This window comes from Coregonus clupeaformis, unplaced genomic scaffold (assembly GCF_020615455.1).
Source record: "Coregonus clupeaformis isolate EN_2021a unplaced genomic scaffold, ASM2061545v1 scaf3084, whole genome shotgun sequence".
Taxonomy (NCBI): Eukaryota; Metazoa; Chordata; class Actinopteri; order Salmoniformes; family Salmonidae; genus Coregonus; species Coregonus clupeaformis.
In genome coordinates, this window is record NW_025536538.1 from 1 (window position 1) to 25097 (window position 25097).

Genomic DNA, 25097 nt, shown 5'->3' on the forward strand with positions numbered 1-25097 from the left:
GTTTAATGAATCAGTGATGTCTACACCATTCACCACAGACAGGGGAAAACATATAATTATATAACATTTTATAAGTATATTTTCTATCTTTGCCAAAGACCCGGAGTCAGGTTTTCAAACCAGTGGACTAGCTAGCTATGTAAACAACGCCTACTAAGGATTCTGCGAACATGTGATGATGTATATTTGGTATGATAATATTTTTTATATGTTACCATTGGTGTATTAAAAGGAGCAGACAGCGTGTGATGGAATGGCAGCACCAGGAATTTTTCTCTGAGGGGTGGCTTGGTCGTTGCGTAGGGGTGCTTGCAATAATTCAGTATTATATTATGACACATGCAAGAAAAAGTCCATACCCGTTTCGAAAAGAAGCATATCATGTATTCAGTAATGTTACACTTATCCACATTTACCAGAGGGTTCAAATTGCAATGAGTTGGAGGCTGGATAGCTTTGTCAGCATTGGCCTACCAAACACATAACAGAGGCTTCACACTTTTATTACAAGGCTATAAATATAATCTACAGTGGTGGGAGAGGTTGGAATGAAGGCCAAACACTCAGTCAACACAGACTAGATACATGGTGTCAGAAGGCAGTTTTTGGAGCAGTGAGCAGTTACCCACTCTGTACGCTTATTCAGCAGTTACCCACTCTGTACATACTCTGTAAACTTATATTTAGTTGCAGGTTTTGTGACATCTGTGATTCTGAAACACAATGGCCACCCACCAGGCTGACTACTTTGCAGACGCATGCCAGATCTCAGAACTCCTGGATTGATGTTCAATGGGCCGCAACGATTGGTTGATGCAACGCCACCAATAAGAGTCTATGGAACCACGATCATATATGGCCTAAAGAGAAAGGTCCTGCCCCAGGGACATGGAGTCTGAGGTCAAGTTGATCAGACACATTGGTCCCACACTGATGTCATTTCAACGTTGTGATTTTGAACAGATTTAGAGTTCAACATGTAAATAGGAAGAGGGAAGTGGATTATGAATAGGTTCTGAAAGAGGAAGCATTAACTTCTTGAGAAAGGAAGTGTCACGGTTTCGGCCGAGGCTGCCTCTCTTCCTTGCTCGGGCAGGCTTCGGCGTTCGTCGTCTCCGGAATACTAGCTGCCACCGTTGCATGTTTCTATGTTCGTTTGCTTTTGTCTGATTGTTGTTACACCTGTTATCGTTTAGTGTAATTAGTGTCCTATATAGTTCTCGTTGTGTTTGTCTAGTGTTGTGTGTGATTGTTTTCACTGTCGTGCGTTTAGCTTATGTATTTACAGTTTGCTCGGTTGAGCTGCTCTCCATTCTGTGTTTGGAGTATTTTGTCGCACGTGTTTTGTGCGCCCGCTTTATTTCGCCTGCGTGCGGAGTTTCTTGCCTCAGGGCATTTGTTTTCGTGCTGTGTTTGCTGCAAACTACTAAAGTCTTTTGGACTTACTTTGTGCGTCCTGCGCCTGATTCCACCACCACACCCACCTACAGCTACACTGACAGAATCACACACCATACTCGATGGAATCAGTAGGAGCCGCAGCAGTACAGGCGACGTTGGAGGACAGGGTCCGCGAACAGAATGACCAGATCCTGCGGATGGGGTCCGCACTGCAGGAGGTGATCACCACCATCCGAGGCTGGGAGACCCGAGGGACACCTCCACCGCCATCCTCCCTGCCCGCACCATCGGCAAGTCAGCCCATTCCCGCTCCGGAACCCAGAGGAGTTCGACTCTCGCTCCCGAGGGGCCTACGATGGGACCGCGGCCGGGTGTCAGGGATTCCTTCTCCAGGTGGAGCTTTACCTGGCCACCGTGCACCCGGCGCCCTCGGGACACGAGAGCGTGTCCGCCCTGATCTCCTGCCTTTCCGGTAAGGCGTTGGAATGGGCCAACGCAGAGTGGAGGAGAATCGACGCTAACACCATCACCTATGACGAGTTCTCCCGCCGCTTCAGGGCGGTGTTTGACCATCCCCCGGAGGGGAAAGCGGCGGGGGAGCGTCTGGTCTGCCTCCGGCAGGGGAAGAGGAGTGCCCAGGAGTTCGCCTTGGAATTCCATACTCTAGCGGCGGATGCAGGGTGGAATGAGCGGGCTCTCATCGATCACTACCGATGTAGTCTACGCGAGGACGTCCGTAGGGAGCTGGCCTGTAGGGACACCAGCCTCTCGTTCGACCAGTTGGTCGACATGTCCATCAGGCTGGATACCCTGCTAGCTACCCGCGGGACGTCCCGAGGGGGTCCGTCCATTTCACCCTCCAGCGCCTCTGAGCCGTGCCCCATGGAGCTCGGGGGCGCTGGCGCTAGAGAGAGGAGGGGGTCGGCTTACGAGGGGGTCCATCTCCTGCACCAACTGTGGTCGGGGAGGACACACCGCGGCTAGGTGCTGGGGATGGCCTCCTAGGGGAGAGGACGACAGGTCCCGCACTGGGGAGTCCTTCCATGTGAGTAGGCGCCCCCACTCACCCAGAGCTCTCTGTTGCACATTTCTGTATACCTGTGCGTTTTCCACAGGTAGCACCTCATTCCCAGCATAAGGCGCTGGTAGATTCAGGCGCGGCTGGGAATTTTGTTGATAAGAAGTTTTGTTTAGCCTTAGGGATTCCCCTTCTCCCTGTTGACGTCCCTTCCCCGTTCATGCCCTAGATAGCCGTCCGTTGGGTGCGGGCTTGATCAGGGAGGTCACTGCGCCACTTAGGATGTGTGCGCAGGGGGTCATCAGGAGATGATCCAGCTATTTCTGATCGACTCGCCTGCGTATCCGGTGGTGCTGGGCATGCCCTGGTTGAGTACCCATAACCCATCTATTTCGTGGGCAGGAGAGGGCTCTGATGGAGTGGTCTGCCCAGTGTGTGGGTCGATGTTTAGGCGTTTCCATAGGGGCTACCTCGGTGGAGAGTCCAAACCAGGTGCCCGCATTGCACGTTCCCCCTGAGTATGGGGATTTGGCTATTGTGTTCAGTAAGTCGAGGGCGCGCAGTTGCCTCCCATAGGCAGGAGATTGTGCGATAGACCTCCAGGCAGGAGCTGCGCTCCCACGGAGCCATGTGTATCCTCTGTCTCAGGAGGAGAAGAGAGCTATGGAGACGTACATAGGCGAATCTCTGAGACAAGAATACATACGGCCCTCCACTTCCCCTGCGTCCTCGAGTTTCTTTTTGTGAAGAAAAAGGATGGAGGATTACGCCCGTGCATTGATTACCGTGGTCTCAATCAGATCACGGTGAAGTACAGTTATCCACTCCCGCTGATTGCGACCATGACGGAGTCATTGCACGGGGCGTGTTTCTTCACTAAATTAGATCTCAGGAGCGCGTACAACTTGGTGCGCATTAGGGGGGGCGATGAATGGAAGACAGCCTTTAGTACCACCTCGGGCCATTATGAGTATCTTGTCATGCCATACGGGTTGATGAACGCTCCTTCAGTTTTCCAATCATTCGTGGATGAGATCTTCAGGGACATGCAGGGGCAGGGGGTGGTCGTGTACATCGATGACATTCTCGTGTACTCGCCTACCCGGAGTCGAGCATGTGGCCCTGGTGCGCCGAGTGTTGCGGAGGCTGTTGGAGCACGACCTGTATGTCAAGGCAGAGAAGTGTCTGTTCTTCCAGGAGTCGGTCTCCTTTTTGGGTTATCAGTTGTCTGCGTCAGGGGTGAAGATGGAGGTAGACCGGGTGTCAGCCGTGCGTAATTGGCAAACGGCAACCACTGTGAAGGAGGTGCAGCAGTTTTTGGGGTTTGCGAATTATTACCGGAGGTTTATCCGGGGTTTTGGACAGGTGGCAGCTCCCATAACGTCTCTTTTGAAGGGGGGTCCGGTGCGTCTGCAGTGGTCAGCCGAGGCGGACAGGTCGTTTGGGAGGCTGAAGGACCTGTTTACCTCGGCTCGGTGCTGGCGCATCCGGATCCCTCTTTGCCATTTCAGGTAGAGGTGGACGGCGTCAGAGGCCGGTATAGGAGCCGTGCTGTCGCAACGGTCCGGCGCGCCACCTAAACTCCGCCCCTGTGCTTTTTATTCCAAGAAGCTCAGTCCGGCGGAGCGAAACTATGACGTAGGGGACAGGGAGCTGTTAGCCGTGGTACAGGCCCTAAAGGTGTGGAGGCACTGGCTTGAGGGGGCTCAACACCCCTTTCCTCATTTTGACGGACCACCGTAACCTGGAGTACATCCGGGCAGCGAGGAGGCTGAACCCTCGCCAGGCGAGGTGGAATATGTTTTTGACCCGGTTCACATTTAAGATCACGTACATCCCTGGGTCACAGAACGGTAAGGCAGACGCACTGTCTCGGGCGGTATGACACGGAGGAGAGGTCCGTGGAGCCCACTCCCATACTGCCGGAGTCTTGTCTGGTGGCACCGGTAGTGTGGGAGGTCGATGCTGAACTCGGCGGGCGATGACGCACCGACCCTAGTCCACCTCAATGCCCGGAGGGTCGGAAGTACGTTCCGCTCGAGGTTCGGGATCGATTGATCTATTGGGCTCACACGTCACCCTCCTCTGGACACCCTCGTATCGGCCGGACAGTGCACTGTCTTAGTGCCAAGTACTGGTGGCCCACGTTGGCGAGGGATGTGAGGGTTTATGTTTCCTCCTGCTCGGTGTGCGCCCAGTGTAAGGCGCCTAGACATCTGCCTAGGGGTAAGTTACTACCCCTGCCCGTTCCACAACGACCATGGTCTCACCTCTCGGTGGATTTCCTCACTGACCTTCCTCCGTCACAGGGGAATACCACTATACTGGTCGTTGTGGACCGGTTTTCTAAGCCTGTCGTTTGCTCCCTATGCCGGGTCTTCCTACTGCCCTGCAAACCGCCGAAGCACTATTCACCCATTTGTTCCGGCACTACGGGGTACCCGAGGATATTGTGTCTGATCGAGGTCCCCAATTTACCTCCAGAGTCTGGAGAGCTTTTATGGAGCGGTTGGGGGTCTCGGTGAGCCTCACCTCGGGTTACCACCCGGAGAGTAATGGGCAGGTGGAACGCGTGAACCAGGATGTGGGTAGGTTTCTTAGAACATACTGCCAGGACCGGCCGGAGGAGTGGGCAAGGTACGTTCCCTGGGCCGAAATGGCCCAGGAATTCCCTACGCCATTCCTCCACTAACCTAACCCCTTTCCAATGTGTGTTGGGTTACCAGCCGGTTCTGGCACCTTGGCAGCAGAGCCAGATCGAGGCTCCTGCGGTGGATGAGTGGGCGCGGCGCTCGTAGGAGACATGGAACGCTGCACACGTCCACCTGCAGCGGGCCCTCCGTCGTCATAAGGCGAGCGCCGATCTCCACCGCAGTGAGGGACCGGTGTACGCACCTGGTGATCGAGTCTGGCTCTCTACCAGAAACCTGCCCCTCCGCCTGCCCTGTCGGAAACTGGGTCGGCGGTTTGTAGAGCCATTTAAAGTCCTGAGAAGGTTGAACGAGGTGTGTTACAAATTACAACTACCTGTTGAGTATAAAAGTATTAACCCCTCGTTCCATGTGTCTCTTCTCAGGCCGGTGGTAGCTGGCCCAACTCCAAGAAAGTGAGATCAGGAGACTCCTCCGCCCCCATTGGACATCGAGGGGGCACCGGCGTACTCCGTGCGGTCCATCTTGGATTCGAGAGCGTCGGATGGGGGGTCTCCAATATCTAGTGGAGTGGGAGGGGGTACGGCCCGGAGGAACGGTGCTGGGTGCAGAGGAGAGACATTTTGGACCCGTCTCTCCTGACGGAATTCCATCGTGGGCACCCGACGCACCCTGCTCCGCGTCCTCCTGGTCGTCCCCGAGGCCGGAGTCGGCGCACGTCTGGAGCCGCGCGTCAAGGGGGGGGTACTGTCACGGTTTCGGCCGAGGCTGCCTCTCTTCCTTGCTCGGGCAGGCTTCGGCAGTGAGCAGTTACCCACTCTGTACGCTTATTCAGCAGTTACCCACTCTGTACATACTCTGTAAACTTATATTTAGTTGCAGGTTTTGTGACATCTGTGATTCTGAAACACAATGGCCACCCACCAGGCTGACTACTTTGCAGACGCATGCCAGATCTCAGAACTCCTGGATTGATGTTCAATGGGCGTAGCGATTGGTTGATGCAACGCCACCAATAAGAGTCTATGGAACCACGATCATATATGGCCTAAAGAGAAAGGTCCTGCCCCAGGGACATGGAGTCTGAGGTCAAGTTGATCAGACACATTGGTCCCACACTGATGTCATTTCAACGTTGTGATTTTGAACAGATTTAGAGTTCAACATGTAAATAGGAAGAGGGAAGTGGATTATGAATAGGTTCTGAAAGAGGAAGCATTAACTTCTTGAGAAAGGAAGTGTCACGGTTTCGGCGAGGCTGCCTCTCTTCCTTGCTCGGGCAGGCTTCGGCGTTCGTCGTCTCCGAATACTAGCTGCCACCGTTGCATGTTTCTATGTTCGTTTGCTTTTGTCTGATTGTTGTTACACCTGTTATCGTTTAGTGTAATTAGTGTCCTATATAGTTCTCGTTGTGTTTGTCTAGTGTTGTGTGTGATTGTTTTCACTGTCGTGCGTTTAGCTTATGTATTTACAGTTTGCTCGGTTGAGCTGCTCTCCATTCTGTGTTTGGAGTATTTTGTCGCACGTGTTTTGTGCGCCCGCTTTATTTCGCCTGCGTGCAGAGTTTCTTGCCTCAGGGCATTTGTTTTCGTGCTGTGTTTGCTGCAAACTACTAATGTCTTTTGGACTTACTTTGTGCGTCCTGCGCCTGATTCCACCACCACACCCACCTACAGCTACACTGACAGGAAGGTTAGCTAGAAAGTCACAGTCTATATACAACATTATTGTAGCTATTAGAAAGCTATTGGTGTGATTCATTTACATTACATTACATTTACGTCATTTAGCAGACACTCTTATCCAGAGCGACTTACAAATTGGTGCATTCACCTTATAGCCAGTGGGATAACCACTTTACAAGGATGTTAAGCTTGAATGGGCTAGTGACTGTGACAGCATGGAATTCAAATGAGGAGATAGACAGATGGGTCAGGGGAAAAAGAGAGAATGTCCACTTGGGAGAGATGAGGATTCCTGTGCCACCACCCCGCTGACCAGATGCTCTCGGGGTTTGCGAGAACACATGGTAAGACGGGGAGAGAGCAGTAGGAGTAGCAGTGTTTTCAGTGGTAATCCATGTTTCCGTCAGTGCCAAGAAGTCGAGGGACTGGAGGGTAGCATAGGCTGAGATTAACTCTGCCTTGTTGGCCGCAGAACGGCAGTTCCAGAGGCTGCCGGAGACCTGGAACTCCACGTGGGTGGTGCGTGCAGGGACCACCAGGTTAGAGAGGCAGCAGCCACAGGGTGTGAGGCGTTTGTATAGCCTGTGCGGAGAGGAGAGAACAGGGATAGACAGAGGCATAGTTGACAGGCTACAGAAAATGGCTACAATAATGCAAAGGAGATCGGAATGAAATGAACTAAACATCTGGGAAAGCGAGAGAGCGGGGCCTCCCTCACTTATGTTTCACTGAAACACCCAAATATAACTCTCCCAACTTCCACCTCAGAAACTATAATTGTTGTAAACTACAGCGGTTCAATGTTTTCTAGGAATAGACTAACTTAGTTTATTCAGCTAGCTAACTTGGTACAGTATTCTTCCTTGAAAACCGTCCAGGGCACCTAGTCATATGGTGCCCTGGATTCCTCATCAAACTAGATTTTCACAACATTTAATCCATAGAAGGGTCCTTTGTAGGAAGGATTGTTGACATATATTTGACATTTATATCTTAAAGCATAATTGAAAAATAATTTAATTAAAGTTGGAATTTTTTTGACTTTTAACGACCCTGTTCTCAACATTGATCATTGGCGGGGCTATCTAGTGGATTGGGCTGTCACTTGTCCTGACTCTTCCAAAAGGCTTGGCTAGGACGAGTCCCCTGCTCCCCCAGAGACGCTTGTGTTCCAACATGTGCAGCTGAAGGGAGGTTGTGGGATTTCCAGTATTTGATTGGACCGTTTAATGGCCATATCAGGTTTAAGTATGTTTTGTATATGGTCATATCCTCTGGTGCACAGCTCAAATGGCATCATATCTGCCAATAAACCAAAGCCAAATTACTTTAGATATATTGCTGTGGAAGCTGCATGTATTTCTGACACACCCGTTTCTGAACATGGCCATATTGGGCTTGTAAATGATCTGTTGCTTTGGTTCGCTTCTTGTAACTCTGCCATTTAACTCTGTTTGATACCATCTCTATGACGGAGGGTGATAAAGCAATCCAAAACAATTTTAGGCTGCATGTATTTCTGACACCCAGTTTGGAACATGGCCATGTTTGGAAAAGGTCACTGGCAGGGGGTAATAATTTTGGAGTTGTTTGTCCAAAGATCTGTAAAGCTGAAAAACACAACAGCTCCCCATTTGATCCAAGTGTTTATCCTTGTAAATGTATTAGATTAATATTACATTTAGCCCTCCATTAACTTCACACTGCATGCTGAAAGGTGAAGACCTCATACCTATACTGTGGACCACAGAGAGATCCGATACAGGCCAGCACATTATTTTGACTTTATTAGTCGACCATTAGGTCCTCACATTGCTGCCACCGTAATAGATTTACAGCAACATATGTGACCTGGAAAATAAGATCTGAATTATCCGAGCCAAGCTGGGTTGTTTTGTGGATCCATGGCACAGCATGTGACATTTCATATCCAGATTTAGATTTTTAATGGCTGTGACATTTGAATGGATTGAATCATGAAAATAATTCTGACCTTAGCCAAGATGCTTTGGTGTCTCAGGCAAACTCCTGTCTGTGGTGATAAACTACTTTGCGAGCACAGACTGAGTTGCTTAAAGAACCCTTAAAATGTATTGGATCAAAAGTTACTATCCGATCCTCCCAAGGCCCTGCTAAAATACGTCAAATATTTACAATAATAGTTTTATAATGACAGTTTACTCAACTGCTTAATGAAATCTGACAGTTAATAACAGTATATCAGGGGCCTGCAACTCCTATTCTGGACAGCCCATCCGTATGGTGTGCAGGTTCTTGTTCCACCCCAGCACTAACACAGTAGCTTTAGATGAATCAACTTGTTGTGAAGGGCCATGCCACTCCTACAGGATTGTTCCATTATTACATTGAAAGATATTGATCTTATTAGTAGTTTTCTTTATTTTTTAACATCTTTCTCTAAACAATGCTGTTTTGGCAGATGTTTAAGCAGGGAAATCCTTTTGTTATTACCTCCAGCAGTGCAGTAAATGTCTAACAGTACAATACTAATACACAAGTAATAGCAAGGACAAAAAAGAAGAAGAAACATCAGAACAAGTAATATCAGAGTCTGGTATATAAATACGTGTAGTATATACGTGGTGAGATGAGCTATGTCCAGAAAACAGTATGTACAGCAGCAGTTATATAGGATGAGCTATGTCCAGAATACAGTATGTACAGCAGCAGTTATATGGGATGAGCTATGTCCAGAATACAGTATGTACAGCAGCAGTTATATGGGATGAGCTATGTCCAGAATACAGTATGTATAGCAGCAGTTATATGGGATGAGCTACACTAAAAGGTATGTACAGCAGTACAGCAGAATGTATACAGATGATGACTTTTTAACAGTCTAATGGCCTGGAGATTGAAGCTGTTTTGATCTACGTCCAGAATACAGTATGTACAGCAGAATTTATATGGGATGAGCTATGTCCAGAATACAGTATGTACAGCAGTAGTTATATAGGATGATCTATGTCCAGAATACAGTATGTACAGCAGTAGTTATATGGATGATCTATGTCCAGAATACAGTATGTACAGCAGCAGTTATATGGGATGAGCTATGTCCAGAATACAATATGTACAGCAGCAGTTATATGGGATGAGCTATGTCCAGAATACAGAATGTACAGCAGTAGTTATATGAGATGAGCTATGTCCAGAATACAGTATGTACAGCAGTAGTTATATGGATGATCTATGTCCAGAATACAGTATTTACAGCAACAGTTATATGGGATGAGCTATGTCCAGATTACAGTATGTACAGCAGCAGTTATATGGGATGAGCTATGTCCAGAATACAGTATGTACAGCAGTAGTTATATGGGATGAGCTATGTCCAGAATACAGTATGTACAGCAACAGTTATATGGGATGAGCTATGTCCAGATTACAGTATGTACAGCAGCAGTTATATGGGATGAGCTATGTTCAGAATACAGTATGTACAGCAGTAGTTATATAGGATGAGCTATGTTCAGAATACAGTATGTACAGCAGTAGTTCAATGGGATGAGCTATGTCCTGAATACAGTATGTACAGCAGTAGTTATATAGGATGGGCTATGTCCAGAATACAGTATGTACAGCAGTAGTTATATGGGATGAGCTATGTCCAGAATACAGTATGTACAGCAGTAGTTATATGGGATGAGCTATGTCCAGAATGCAGTATGTACAGAAGTACTTCTATAGGATGAGCTATGTCCAGAATACAATATGTACAGCAGTAGTTATATGGCATGAGCTATGTTCAGAATACAGTAAGGACAGCAGTAGTTATATGGGATGAGCTATGTCCAGAATACAGTATGTACAGAAGCAGTTATATGGGATGAGCTATGTCCAGAATACAGTATGTACAGCAGTAGTTATATGGGATGAGCTATGTCCAGAATACAGTATGTACAGCAGAAGTTATATGGGATGAGCTATGTCCTGAATACAGTATGTACAGCAGCAGTTATATGGGATGAGCTATGTCCAGAATACAGTATGTACAGCAGCAGTTATATGGGATGAGCTACACTAAAAGGTATGTACAGCAGTACAGCAGAATGTTTACAGATGGTGACTGTTTAACAGTCTAATGGCCTGGAGATAGAAGCTGTTTTGAGCTACGTCCAGAATACAGTATGTACAGCAGCAGTTATATGGGATGAGCTGTGTCCAAAATACAGTATGTACAGCAGTAGTTATATATGATGAGCTATGTCCAGAATACAGTATGTTCAGCATCAGCTTTATCGGATGAGCTATGTCCAGAATACAGTATGTACAGCATCAGCTTTATCGGATGAGCTATGTCCAGAATACAGTATGTACAGCAGCAGTTATATGGGATGAGCTATGTCCAGAATACAGTATGTACAGCAGCAGTTATATGGGATGAGCTATGTCCAGAATACAGTCTGTACAGCAGCAGTTATATGGGATGAGCTATGTCCAGAATACAGTATGTACAGCAGTAGTTATATATGATGAGCTATGTCCAGAATACAGTATGTACAGCATCAGCTTTATCGGATGAGCTATGTCCAGAATACAGTATGTACAGCATCAGCTTTATCGGATGAGCTATGTCCAGAATACAGTATGTACAGCAGCAGTTATATGGGATGAGCTATGTCCAGAATACAGAATGTACAGCAGTAGTTAAAGTACCAGTCAAAGGTTTGGACACACCTACTCATTCAAGTGTTTTTTTATTTTTTTTTACTATTTTCTATATTGTAGAATAATAGTGAAGACATCAAAACTATGAAATAATACATATGGAATAATGTAGTAATCAAAAAAGTGTTAAACAAATCAAAATATATATGATATATTTTAGGTTCTTCAAAGTATTCACCCTTTTCCTTGATGACAGCTTTGCACACTCTTGGCATTCTCTTAACCAGCTTCATGAGGAATGCGTTTCAAACGGTCTTGAAGGAGTTCCCACATATGCTGAGCACTCGTTGGCTGCTTTTCCTTCACTCTGCGGTCCAACTCATCCCAAAGCATCTGAATTGGGATGAGGTTGGGTGATTGTGGAGGCCAGGTCATCTGATACAGCACTGACTCTCCTTGGTCAAATAACCTTTACACAGCCTGGAGGTGTGTTTTGGGACATTGTACTGTTGAAAAACAAATTATAGTCCCACTAAGCACAAAGCAGATTGGATGGCGTATGGCTGCAGAATGCTGTGGTAGCCATGCTGGTTAAGTGTGTCTTTAGACAATAAGATACCTGTATGGTAACACAACATAGACACTAAGACACCTGTATGGTAACACAACATAGACGATAAGATACCTGTATGGTAACACAACATAGACACTAAGATACCTGTATGGTAACACAACATAGACACTAAGATACCTGTATGGTAACACAACATAGACACTAAGACACCTGTATGGTAACACAACATAGACAATAAGATACCTGTATGGTAACACAACATAGACACTAAGATACCTGTATGGTAACACAACATAGACACTAAGATACCTGTATGGTAACACAATACACAACATTACTTTATTCTGGGCCAGTCGACCTCCGATATCCTCTGGAGCAGCAGGTTCCCTGTGGTTTTCTAGCCTAAAGCATTGGGGAATCGGAGGAGCCTTAAGCATTGGGGAATCAGAGGAGTCCTAAAGCATTTGGGAATCGGAGGAGCCTTAAGCATTGGGGAATCAGAGGAGTCCTAAAGCATTGGGTAATCGGATGAGCCTAAAGCATTGGGGAATCAGAGGAGCCTTAAGCATTGGGGAATCAGAGGAGTCCTAAAGCATTGGGGAATAGGATGAGCCTAAAGCATTGGGGAATCGGAGGAGCCTTAAGCATTGGGGAATCGGAGGAGTCCTAAAGCATTGGGGAATCGGAGGAGCCTTAAGCATTGGGGAATTGGATGAGCCTAAAGCATTGGGGAATTGGAGGAGCCTAAATCATTGGAGAATCGGAGGAGCCTAAAGCATTGGGGAATCGGAGGAGCCTTAAGCATTGGGGAATCAGAGGAGTCCTAAAGCATTGGGGAATCGGATGAGCCTAAAGCATTGGGGAATCGAAGGAGCCTTAAGCATTGGGGAATCGGAGGAGTCCTAAAGCATTTGGGAATCGGAGGAGTCTTAAAGCATTGGGGAATCGGAGGAGCCTTAAGCATTGGAGAATCGGAGGAGTCCTAAAGCATTGGGGAATCGGAGGAGCCTTAAGCATTGGGGAATTGGATGAGCCTAAAGCATTGGGGAATTGGAGGAGCCTAAATCATTGGAGAATCGGAGGAGCCTAAAGCATTGGGGAATCGGAGGAGCCTTAAGCATTGGGGAATCGGAGGAGTCCTAAAGCATTTGGAAATCGGAGGAGTCCTAAAGCATTGGGGAATCGGATGAGCCTAAAGCATTGGGGAATCGGAGGAGCCTTAAGCATTGGGGAATCAGAGGAGTCCTAAAGCATTGGGGAATCGGATGAGCCTAAAGAATTGGGGAATCGGATGAGCCTAAAGCATTGGGGAATCGGAGGAGCCTTAAGCATTGGGGAATCAGAGGAGTCCTAAAGCATTGGGGAATCGGAGGAGTCCTAAAGCATTGGGGAATCGGATTAGCCTAAAGCATTGGGGACTCGGAGGAGTCCTAAAGCATTGGGGAATCGGATGAGCCTAAAGCATTGGGGAATTGGAGGAGCCTAAATCATTGGGGAATCAGAGGAGCTTAAAGCATTGGGGAATCGGAGGAGCCTTAAGCATTGGGGAATTGGATGAGCCTCAAGCATTGGGGAATCAGAGGAGTCCTAAAGCATTTGGGAATCGGAGGAGCCTTAAGCATTGGGGAATCAGAGGAGTCCTAAAGCATTGGGTAATCGGATGAGCCTAAAGCATTGGGGAATCAGAGGAGCCATAAGCATTGGGGAATCAGAGGAGTCCTAAAGCATTGGGGAATAGGATGAGCCTAAAGCATTGGGGAATCGGAGGAGCCTTAAGCATTGGGGAATCGGAGGAGTCCTAAAGCATTTGGGAATCGGAGGAGTCTTAAAGCATTGGGGAATCGGAGGAGCCTTAAGCATTGGGGAACCGGAGGAGTCCTAAAGCATTGGGGAATCGGAGGAGCCTTAAGCATTGGGGAATTGGATGAGCCTAAAGCATTGGGGAATTGGAGGAGCCTAAATCATTGGAGAATCGGAGGAGCCTAAACCATTGGGGAATCGGAGGAGCCTTAAGCATTGGGGAATCAGAGGAGTCCTAAAGCATTGGGGAATCGGATGAGCCTAAAGCATTGGGGAATCGAAGGAGCCTTAAGCATTGGGGAATCGGAGGAGTCCTAAAGCATTTGGGAATCGGAGGAGTCTTAAAGCATTGGGGAATCGGAGGAGCCTTAAGCATTGGGGAATCGGAGGAGTCCTAAAGCATTGGGGAATCGGAGGAGCCTTAAGCATTGGGGAATTGGATGAGCCTAAAGCATTGGGGAATTGGAGGAGCCTAAATCATTGGAGAATCGGAGGAGCCTAAAGCATTGGGGAATCGGAGGAGCCTTAAGCATTGGGGAATCGGAGGAGTCCTAAAGCATTTGTGAATCGGAGGAGTCCTAAAGCATTGGGGAATCGGATGAGCCTAAAGCATTGGGGAATCGGAGGAGCCTTAAGCATTGGGGAATCAGAGGAGTCCTAAAGCATTGGGGAATCGGATGAGCCTAAAGCATTGGGGAATCGGAGGAGCCTTAAGCATTGGGGAATCGGAGGAGTCCTAAAGCATTGGAGAATCGGATGAGCCTAAAGCATTGGGGACTTGGAGGAGTCCTAAAGCATTGGGGAATCGGATGAGCCTAAAGCATCGGGGAATCGGAGGAGCCTTAAGCATTGGGGAATCGGAGGAGTCCTAAAGCATTGGGGAATCGGAGGAGCCTTAAGCATTGGGGAATTGGAAGAGCCTAAAGCATTGGGGAATTGGAGGAGCCTAAATCATTGGGGAATCAGAGGAGCTTAAAGCATTGGGGGATCGGAGGAGCCTTAAGCATTGGGGAATCGGAGGAGTCCTAAAGCATTTGGGAATCGGAGGAGTCCTAAAGCATTTGGGAATCGGAGGAGTCTTAAAGCATTGGGGAATCGGAGGAGCCTTAAGCATTGGGGAATCGGAGGAGTCCTAAAGCATTGGGGAATCGGAGGAGCCTTAAGCATTGGGGAATTGGATGAGCCTAAAGCATTGGGGAATTGGAGGAGCCTAAATCATTGGAGAATCGGAGGAGCCTAAAGCATTGGGGAATCGGAGGAGCCTTAAGCATTGGGGAATCAGAGGAGTCCTAAAGCATTGGGTAATCGGATGAGCCTAAAGCATTGGGGAATCAGAGGAGCCTTAAGCATTGGGGAATCAGAGGAGTCCTAAAGCATTGGGGAATAGGATGAGCCTAAAGCATTGGCGAATCGGAGGAGCCTTAAGCATTGGGGAATCGGATGAGCCTAAAGCATTGGGGAATCAGAGGAGCCTTAAGCATTGGGGAATCATAGGAGTCCTAAAGCATTGGGGAATAGGATGAGCCTAAAGCATTGGGGAATCGGAGGAGCCTTAAGCATTGGGGAATCGGAGGAGTCCTAAAGCATTTGGGAATCGGAGGAGTCTTAAAGCATTGGGGAATCGGAGGAGCCTTAAGCATTGGGGAATCGGAGGAGTCCTAAAGCATTGGGGAATCGGAGGAGCCTTAAGCATTGGGGAATTGGATGAGCCTAAAGCATTGGGGAATTGGAGGAGCCTAAATCATTGGAGAATCGGAGTATTCTAAAGCATTGGGGAATCGGAGGAGCCTTAAGCATTGGGGAATCGGAGGAGTCCTAAAGCATTGGGGAATCGGAGGAGCCTTAAGCATTGGGGAATTGGATGAGCCTAAAGCATTGGGGAATTGGAGGAGCCTAAATCATTGGAGAATCGGAGGAGCCTAAAGCATTGGGGAATCGGAGGAGCCTTAAGCATTGGGGAATCGGAGGAGTCCTAAAGCATTTGGGAATCGGAGGAGTCCTAAAGCATTGGGGAATCGGATGAGCCTAAAGCATTGGGGAATCGGAGGAGCCTTAAGCATTGGGGAATCAGAGGAGTCCTAAAGCATTGGGGAATCGGATGAGCCTAAAGAATTGGGGAATCGGAGGAGCCTTAAGCATTGGGGAATCGGAGGAGTCCTAAAGCATTGGGGAATCGGATGAGCCTAAAGCATTGGGAACTCGAAGGAGTCCTAAAGCATTGGGGAATCGGATGAGCCTAAAGCATCGGGGAATCGGAGGAGCCTTAAGCATTGGGAAATCGGAGGAGTCCTAAAGCATTGGGGAATCGGAGGAGCCTTAAGCATTGGGGAATTGGATGAGCCTAAAGCATTGGGGAATTGGAGGAGCCTAAATCATTGGGGAATCAGAGGAGCTTAAAGCATTGGGGAATCGGAGGAGCCTTAAGCATTGGGGAATAGGAGGAGTCCTAAAGCATTTGGGAATCGGAGGATTCCTAAAGCATTGGGGAATCGGATGAGCCTAAAGCATTGGGGAATCGGAGGAGTCCTAAAGCATTGGGGAATCGGATGAGCCTAAAGCATTGGGGAATCGGAGGAGCCTTAAGCATTGGGGAATCAGAGGAGTCCTAAAGCATTAAGGAATCGGATGAGCCTAAAGCATTGGGGACTAAGAGGATTCTAAAGCATTGGGGAATCGGAGGAGTCCTAAACCATTTGGGAATCGGAAGAGTCCTAAAGCATTGGGGAATCGGATGAGCCTAAATCATTGTGAATCAGAGGAGACTAAAGCATTGGGGAATCAGAGGAGTCCTAAAGCATTGAGGAATCGGAGGAGTCCTAAAGCATTGGGGAATCGGATGAGCCTAAAGCATTGGGGACTCGGAGGAGTCCTAAAGCATTGGGGAATCGGATGAGCCTAAAGCATCGGGGAATCGGAGGAGCCTTAAGCATTGGGGAATTGGAGGAGCCTAAATCATTGGGGAATCAGAGGAGCTTAAAGCATTGGGGAATCGGAGGAGCCTTAAGCATTGGGGAATTGGATGAGCCTTAAGCATTGGGGAATCAGAGGAGTCCTAAAGCATTTGGGAATCGGAGGAGCCTTAAGCATTGGGGAATCAGAGGAGTCCTAAAGCATTGGGTAATCGGATGAGCCTAAAGCATTGGGGAATCAGAGGAGCCATAAGCATTGGGGAATCAGAGGAGTCCTAAAGCATTGGGGAATAGGATGAGCCTAAAGCATTGGGGAATCGGAGGAGCCTTAAGCATTGGGGAATCGGAGGAGTCCTAAAGCATTGGGGAATAGGATGAGCCTAAAGCATTGGCGAATCGGAGGAGCCTTAAGCATTGGGGAATCGGATGAGCCTAAAGCATTGGGGAATCGGAGGAGCCTTAAGCATTGGGGAAACAGAGGAGTCCTAAAGCATTGGGGAATAGGATGAGCCTAAAGCATTGGGGAATCGGAGGAGCCTTAAGCATTGGGGAATCGGAGGAGTCCTAAAGCATTTGGGAATCGGAGGAGTCTTAAAGCATTGGGGAATCGGAGGAGCCTTAAGCATTGGGGAATCGGAGGAGTCCTAAAGCATTGGGGAATCGGAGGAGCCTTAAGCATTGGGGAATTGGAGGAGCCTAAATCATTGGAGAATCGGAGGAGCCTAAAGCATTGGGGAATCGGAGGAGCCTTAAGCATTGGGGAATCAGAGGAGTCCTAAAGCATTGGGGAATCGGATGAGCCTAAAGCATTGGGGAATCGAAGGAGCCTTAAGCATTGGGGAATCGGAGGAGTCCTAAAGCATTTGGGAATCGGAGGAGTCTTAAAGCATTTGGGAATCGGAGGAGTCTTAAAGCATTGGGGAATCGGAGGAGCCTTAAGCATTGGGGAATCGGAGGAGTCCTAAAGCATTGGGGAATCGGAGGAGCCTTAAGCATTGGGGAATTGGATGAGCCTAAAGCATTGGGGAATTGGAGGAGCCTAAATCATTGGAGAATCGGAGGAGCCTAAAGCATTGGGGAATCGGGAGGAGCCTTAAGCATTGGGGAATCGGAGGAGTCCTAAAGCATTTGGGAATCGGAGGAGTCCTAAAGCATTGGGGAATCGGATGAGCCTAAAGCATTGGGGAATCGGAGGAGCCTTAAGCATTGGGGAATCAGAGGAGTCCTAAAGCATTGGGGAATCGGATGAGCCTAAATAATTGGGGAATCGGAGGAGCCTTAAGCATTGGGGAATCGGAGGAGTCCTAAAGCATTGGGGAATCGGATGAGCCTAAATCATTGGGAACTCGGAGGAGTCCTAAAGCATTGGGGAATCGGATGAGCCTAAAGCATCGGGGAATCGGAGGATTCTTAAGCATTGGGGAATCGGAGGAGTCCTAAAGCATTGGGGAATCGGAGGAGCCTTAAGCATTGGGGAATTGGATGAGCCTAAAGCATTGGGGAATTGGAGGAGCCTAAATCATTGGGGAATCAGAGGAGCTTAAAGCATTGGGGAATCGGAGGAGCCTTAAGCATTGGGGAATCAGAGGAGTCCTAAAGCATTGGGTAATCGGATGAGCCTAAAGCATTGGGGAATCAGAGGAGCCATAAGCATTGGGGAATCAGAGGAGTCCTAAAGCATTGGGGAATAGGATGAGCCTAAAGCATTGGGGAATCGGAGGAGCCTTAAGCATTGGGGAATCGGAGGAGTCCTAAAGCATTTGGGAATCGGAGGAGTCTTAAAGCATTGGGGAATCGGAGGAGCCTTAAGCATTGGGGAACCGGAGGAGTCCTAAAGCATTGGGGAATCGGAGGAGCCTTAAGCATTGGGGAATTGGATGAGCCTAAAGCATTGGGGAATTGGAGGAGCGTAAATCATTGGAGAATCGGAGGAGCCTAAACCATTGGGGAATCGGAGGAGCCTTAAGCATTGGGGAATCAGAGGAGTCCTAAAGCATTGGGGAATCGGATGAGCCTAAAGCATTGGGGAATCGAAGGAGCCTTAAGCATTGGGGAATCGGAGGAGTCCTAAAGCATTGGGGAATCGGATGAGCCTAAAGCATTGGGGAATTGGAGGAGCCTAAATCATTGGGGAATCAGAGGAGCTTAAAGCATTGGGGAATCGGAGGAGCCTTAAGCATTGGGGAATTGGATGAGCCTTAAGCATTGGGGAATCAGAGGAGTCCTAAAGCATTTGGGAATCGGAGGAGCCTTAAGCATTGGGGAATCAGAGGAGTCCTAAAGCATTGGGTAATCGGATGAGCCTAAAGCATTGGGGAATCAGAGGAGCCATAAGCATTGGGGAATCAGAGGAGTCCTAAAGCATTGGGGAATAGGATGAGCCTAAAGCATTGGGGAATCGGAGGAGCCTTAAGCATTGGGGAATCGGAGGAGTCCTAAAGCATTTGGGAATCGGAGGAGTCTTAAAGCATTGGGGAATCGGAGGAGCCTTAAGCATTGGGGAACCGGAGGAGTCCTAAAGCATTGGGGAATCGGAGGAGCCTTAAGCATTGGGGAATTGGATGAGCCTAAAGCATTGGGGAATTGGAGGAGCCTAAATCATTGGAGAATCGGAGGAGCCTAAACCATTGGGGAATCGGAGGAGCCTTAAGCATTGGGGAATCAGAGGAGTCCTAAAGCATTGGGGAATCGGATGAGCCTAAAGCATTGGGGAATCGAAGGAGCCTTAAGCATTGGGGAATCGGAGGAGTCCTAAAGCATTTGGGAATCGGAGGAGTCTTAAAGCATTGGGGAATCGGAGGAGTCTTAAAGCATTGGGGAATCGGAGGAGCCTTAAGCATTGGGGAATCGGAGGAGTCCTAAAGCATTGGGGAATCGGAGGAGCCTTAAGCATTGGGGAATTGGATGAGCCTAAAGCATTGGGGAATTGGAGGAGCCTAAATCATTGGAGAATCGGAGGAGCCTAAAGCATTGGGGAATCGGAGGAGCCTTAAGCATTGGAGAATCGGAGGAGTCCTAAAGCATTTGTGAATCGGAGGAGTCCTAAAGCATTGGGGAATCGGATGCGCCTAAAGCATTGGGGAATCGGAGGAGCCTTAAGCATTGGGGAATCAGAGGAGTCCTAAAGCATTGGGGAATCGGATGAGCCTAAAGCATTGGGGAATCGGAGGAGCCTTAAGCATTGGGGAATCGGAGGAGTCCTAAAGCATTGGAGAATCGGATGAGCCTAAAGCATTGGGGACTCGGAGGAGTCCTAAAGCATTGGGGAATCGGATGAGCCTAAAGCATCGGGGAATCGGAGGAGCCTTAAGCATTGGGGAATCGGAGGAGTCCTAAAGCATTGGGGAATCGGAGGAGCCTTAAGCATTGGGGAATTGGAAGAGCCTAAAGCATTGGGGAATTGGAGGAGCCTAAATAATTGGGGAATCAGAGGAGCTTAAAGCATTGGGGGATCGGAGGAGCCTTAAGCATTGGGGAATCGGAGGAGTCCTAAAGCATTTGGGAATCGGAGGAGTCCTAAAGCATTTGGGAATCGGAGGAGTCTTAAAGCATTGGGGAATCGGAGGAGCCTTAAGCATTGGGGAATCGGAGGAGTCCTAAAGCATTGGGGAATCGGAGGAGCCTTAAGCATTGGGGAATTGGATGAGCCTAAAGCATTGGGGAATTGGAGGAGCCTAAATCATTGGAGAATCGGAGGAGCCTAAAGCATTGGGGAATCGGAGGAGCCTTAAGCATTGGGGAATCAGAGGAGTCCTAAAGCATTTGGGAATCGGAGGAGTCCTAAAGCATTGGTGAATCGGATGAGCCTAAAGCATTGGGGAATCGGAGGAGCCTTAAGCATTGGGGAATCAGATGAGTCCTAAAGCATTGGGGAATCGGATGAGCCTAAAGCATTGGGGAATCGGAGGAGCCTTAAGCATTGGGGAATCGGAGGAGTCCTAAAGCATTGGGGAATCGGATGAGCCTAAAGCATTGGGGACTCGGAGGAGTCCTAAAGCATTGGGGAATCGGATGAGCCTAAAGCATCGGGGAATCGGAGGAGCATTAAGCATTGGGGAATCGGAGGAGTCCTAAAGCATTGGGGAATCGGAGGAGCCTTAAGCATTGGGGAATTGGATGATCCTAAAGCATTGGGGAATTGGAGGAGCCTAAATCATTGGGGAATCAGAGGAGCTTAAAGCATTGGGGAATCGGAGGAGCCTTAAGCATTGGGGAATCGGAGGAGTCCTAAAGCATTTGGGAATCGGAGGAGTCCTAAAGCATTGGGGAATCGGATGAGCCTAAAGCATTGGGGAATCGGAGGAGTCCTAAAGCATTGGGGAATCGGATGAGCCTAAAGCATTGGGGAATCGGAGGAGCCTTAAGCATTGGGGAATCAGAGGAGTCCTAAAGCATTAAGGAATCGGATGAGCCTAAAGCATTGGGGACTCGGAGGAGCCTAAAGCATTGGGGAATCGGAGGAGTCCTAAACCATTTGGGAATCGGAAGAGTCCTAAAGCATTGGGGAATCGGATGAGCCTAAATCATTGTGAATCAGAGGAGACTAAAGCATTGGGGAATCAGAGGAGTCCTAAAGCATTGGGGAATTGGAGGAGCCTAAAGCATTGGGGAATTGGAGGAGCCTAAAGCATTTGGGAATCGGAGGAGTCCTAAAGCATTGGGGAATCGGATGAGCCTAAAGCATTGGGGAATCGGAGGAGCCTTAAGCATTGGGGAATCAGAGGAGTCCTAAAGCATTGGGGAATCGGAGGAGCCTTAAGCATTGGTGAATCGGAGGAGTCCTAAAGCATTGGGGAATCGGATGAGCCTAAAGCATTGGGGACTCGGAGGAGTCCTAAAGCATTGGGGAATCGGATCAGCCTAAAGCATTGGGGAATTGGAGGAGCCTAAATCATGGGGGAATCAGAGGAGCTTAAAGCATTGGGGAATCGGAGGAGCCTTAAGCATTGGGGAATCGGAGGAGTCCTAAAGCATTTGGGAATCGGAGGAGTCCTAAAGCATTGGGGAATCGGATGAGCCTAAAGCATTGGGGAATCGGATGAGGCCTAAAGCATTGGGGAATCGGAGGAGCCTTAAGCATTGGGGAATCAGAGGAGTCCTAAAGCATTAAGGAATCGGATGAGCCTAAAGCACTGGGGACTCGGAGGAGCCTAAAGCATTGGGGAATCGGAGGAGTCCTAAACCATTTGGGAATCGGAAGAGTCTTAAAGCATTGGGGAATCGGAGGAGCCTTAAGCATTGGGGAATCGGAGGAGTCCTAAAGCATTGGGGAATCGGAGGAGCCTTAAGCATTGGGGAATTGGATGAGCCTAAAGCATTGGGGAATTGGAGGAGCCTAAATCATTGGAGAATCGGAGGAGCCTAAAGCATTGGGGAATCGGAGGAGCCTTAAGCATTGGGGAATCAGAGGAGTCCTAAAGCATTTGGGAATCGGAGGAGTCCTAAAGCATTGGTGAATCGGATGAGCCTAAAGCATTGGGGAATCGGAGGAGCCTTAAGCATTGGGGAATCAGATGAGTCCTAAAGCATTGGGGAATCGGATGAGCCTAAAGCATTGGGGAATCGGAGGAGCCTTAAGCATTGGGGAATCGGAGGAGTCCTAAAGCATTGGGGAATCGGATGAGCCTAAAGCATTGGGGACTCGGAGGAGTCCTAAAGCATTGGGGAATCGGATGAGCCTAAAGCATCGGGAATCGGAGGAGCATTAAGCATTGGGGAATCGGAGGAGTCCTAAAGCATTGGGGAATCGGAGGAGCCTTAAGCATTGGGGAATTGGATGATCCTAAAGCATTGGGGAATTGGAGGAGCCTAAATCATTGGGGAATCAGAGGAGCTTAAAGCATTGGGGAATCGGAGGAGCCTTAAGCATTGGGGAATCGGAGGAGTCCTAAAGCATTTGGGAATCGGAGGAGTCCTAAAGCATTGGGGAATCGGATGAGCCTAAAGCATTGGGGAATCGGAGGAGTCCTAAAGCATTGGGGAATCGGATGAGCCTAAAGCATTGGGGAATCGGAGGAGCCTTAAGCATTGGGGGAATCAGAGGAGTCCTAAAGCATTAAGGAATCGGATGAGCCTAAAGCATTGGGGACTCGGAGGAGCCTAAAGCATTGGGGAATCGGAGGAGTCCTAAACCATTTGGGAATCGGAAGAGTCCTAAAGCATTGGGGAATCGGATGAGCCTAAATCATTGTGAATCAGAGGAGACTAAAGCATTGGGGAATCAGAGGAGTCCTAAAGCATTGGGGAATTGGAGGAGCCTAAAGCATTGGGGAATTGGAGGAGCCTAAAGCATTTGGGAATCGGAGGAGTCCTAAAGCATTGGGGAATCGGATGAGCCTAAAGCATTGGGGAATCGGAGGAGCCTTAAGCATTGGGGAATCAGAGGAGTCCTAAAGCATTGGGGAATCGGAGGAGCCTTAAGCATTGGTGAATCGGAGGAGTCCTAAAGCATTGGGGAATCGGATGCGCCTAAAGAATTGGGGAATCGGAGGAGCCTTAAGCATTGGGGAATCAGAGGAGTCCTAAAGCATTGGGGAATCGGATGAGCCTAAAGCATTGGGGAATCGGAGGAGCCTTAAGCATTGGGGAATCGGAGGAGTCCTAAAGCATTGGAGAATCGGATGAGCCTAAAGCATTGGGGACTCGGAGGAGTCCTAAAGCATTGGGGAATCGGATGAGCCTAAAGCATCGGGGAATCGGAGGAGCCTTAAGCATTGGGGAATCGGAGGAGTCCTAAAGCATTGGGGAATCGGAGGAGCCTTAAGCATTGGGGAATTGGAAGAGCCTAAAGCATTGGGGAATTGGAGGAGCCTAAATAATTGGGGAATCAGAGGAGCTTAAAGCATTGGGGGATCGGAGGAGCCTTAAGCATTGGGGGAATCGGAGGAGTCCTAAAGCATTTGGGAATCGGAGGAGTCCTAAAGCATTTGGGAATCGGAGGAGTCTTAAAGCATTGGGGAATCGGAGGAGCCTTAAGCATTGGGGAATCGGAGGAGTCCTAAAGCATTGGGGAATCGGAGGAGCCTTAAGCATTGGGGAATTGGATGAGCCTAAAGCATTGGGGAATTGGAGGAGCCTAAATCATTGGAGAATCGGAGGAGCCTAAAGCATTGGGGAATCGGAGGAGCCTTAAGCATTGGGGAATCAGAGGAGTCCTAAAGCATTTGGGAATCGGAGGAGTCCTAAAGCATTGGTGAATCGGATGAGCCTAAAGCATTGGGGAATCGGAGGAGCCTTAAGCATTGGGGAATCAGATGAGTCCTAAAGCATTGGGGAATCGGATGAGCCTAAAGCATTGGGGAATCGGAGGAGCCTTAAGCATTGGGGAATCGGAGGAGTCCTAAAGCATTGGGGAATCGGATGAGCCTAAATCATTGAGGACTCGGAGGAGTCCTAAAGCATTGGGGAATCGGATGAGCCTAAAGCATCGGGGAATCGGAGGAGCATTAAGCATTGGGGAATCGGAGGAGTCCTAAAGCATTGGGGAATCGGAGGAGCCTTAAGCATTGGGGAATTGGATGATCCTAAAGCATTGGGGAATTGGAGGAGCCTAAATCATTGGGGAATCAGAGGAGCTTAAAGCATTGGGGAATCGGAGGAGCCTTAAGCATTGGGGAATCGGAGGAGTCCTAAAGCATTTGGGAATCGGAGGAGTCCTAAAGCATTGGGGAATCGGATGAGCCTAAAGCATTGGGGAATCGGAGGAGTCCTAAAGCATTGGGGAATCGGATTAGCCTAAAGCATTGGGGAATCGGAGGAGCCTTAAGCATTGGGGAATCAGAGGAGTCCTAAAGCATTAAGGAATCGGATGAGCCTAAAGCATTGGGGACTCGGAGGAGCCTAAAGCATTGGGGAATCGGAGGAGTCCTAAACCATTTGGGAATCGGAAGAGTCCTAAAGCATTGGGGAATCGGATGAGCCTAAATCATTGTGAATCAGAGGAGACTAAAGCATTGGGGAATCAGAGGAGTCCTAAAGCATTGGGGAATTGGAGGAGCCTAAAGCATTGGGGAATTGGAGGAGCCTAAAGCATTTGGGAATCGGAGGAGTCCTAAAGCATTGGGGAATCGGATGAGCCTAAATCATTGAGGACTCGGAGGAGTCCTAAAGCATTGGGGAATCGGATGAGCCTAAAGCATCGGGGAATCGGAGGAGCATTAAGCATTGGGGAATCGGAGGAGTCCTAAAGCATTGGGGAATCGGAGGAGCCTTAAGCGTTGGGGAATTGGATGATCCTAAAGCATTGGGGAATTGGAGGAGCCTAAATCATTGGGGAATCAGAGGAGCTTAAAGCATTGGGGAATCGGAGGAGCCTTAAGCATTGGGGAATCGGAGGAGTCCTAAAGCATTTGGGAATCGGAGGAGTCCTAAAGCATTGGGGAATCGGATGAGCCTAAAGCATTGGGGAATCGGAGGAGTCCTAAAGCA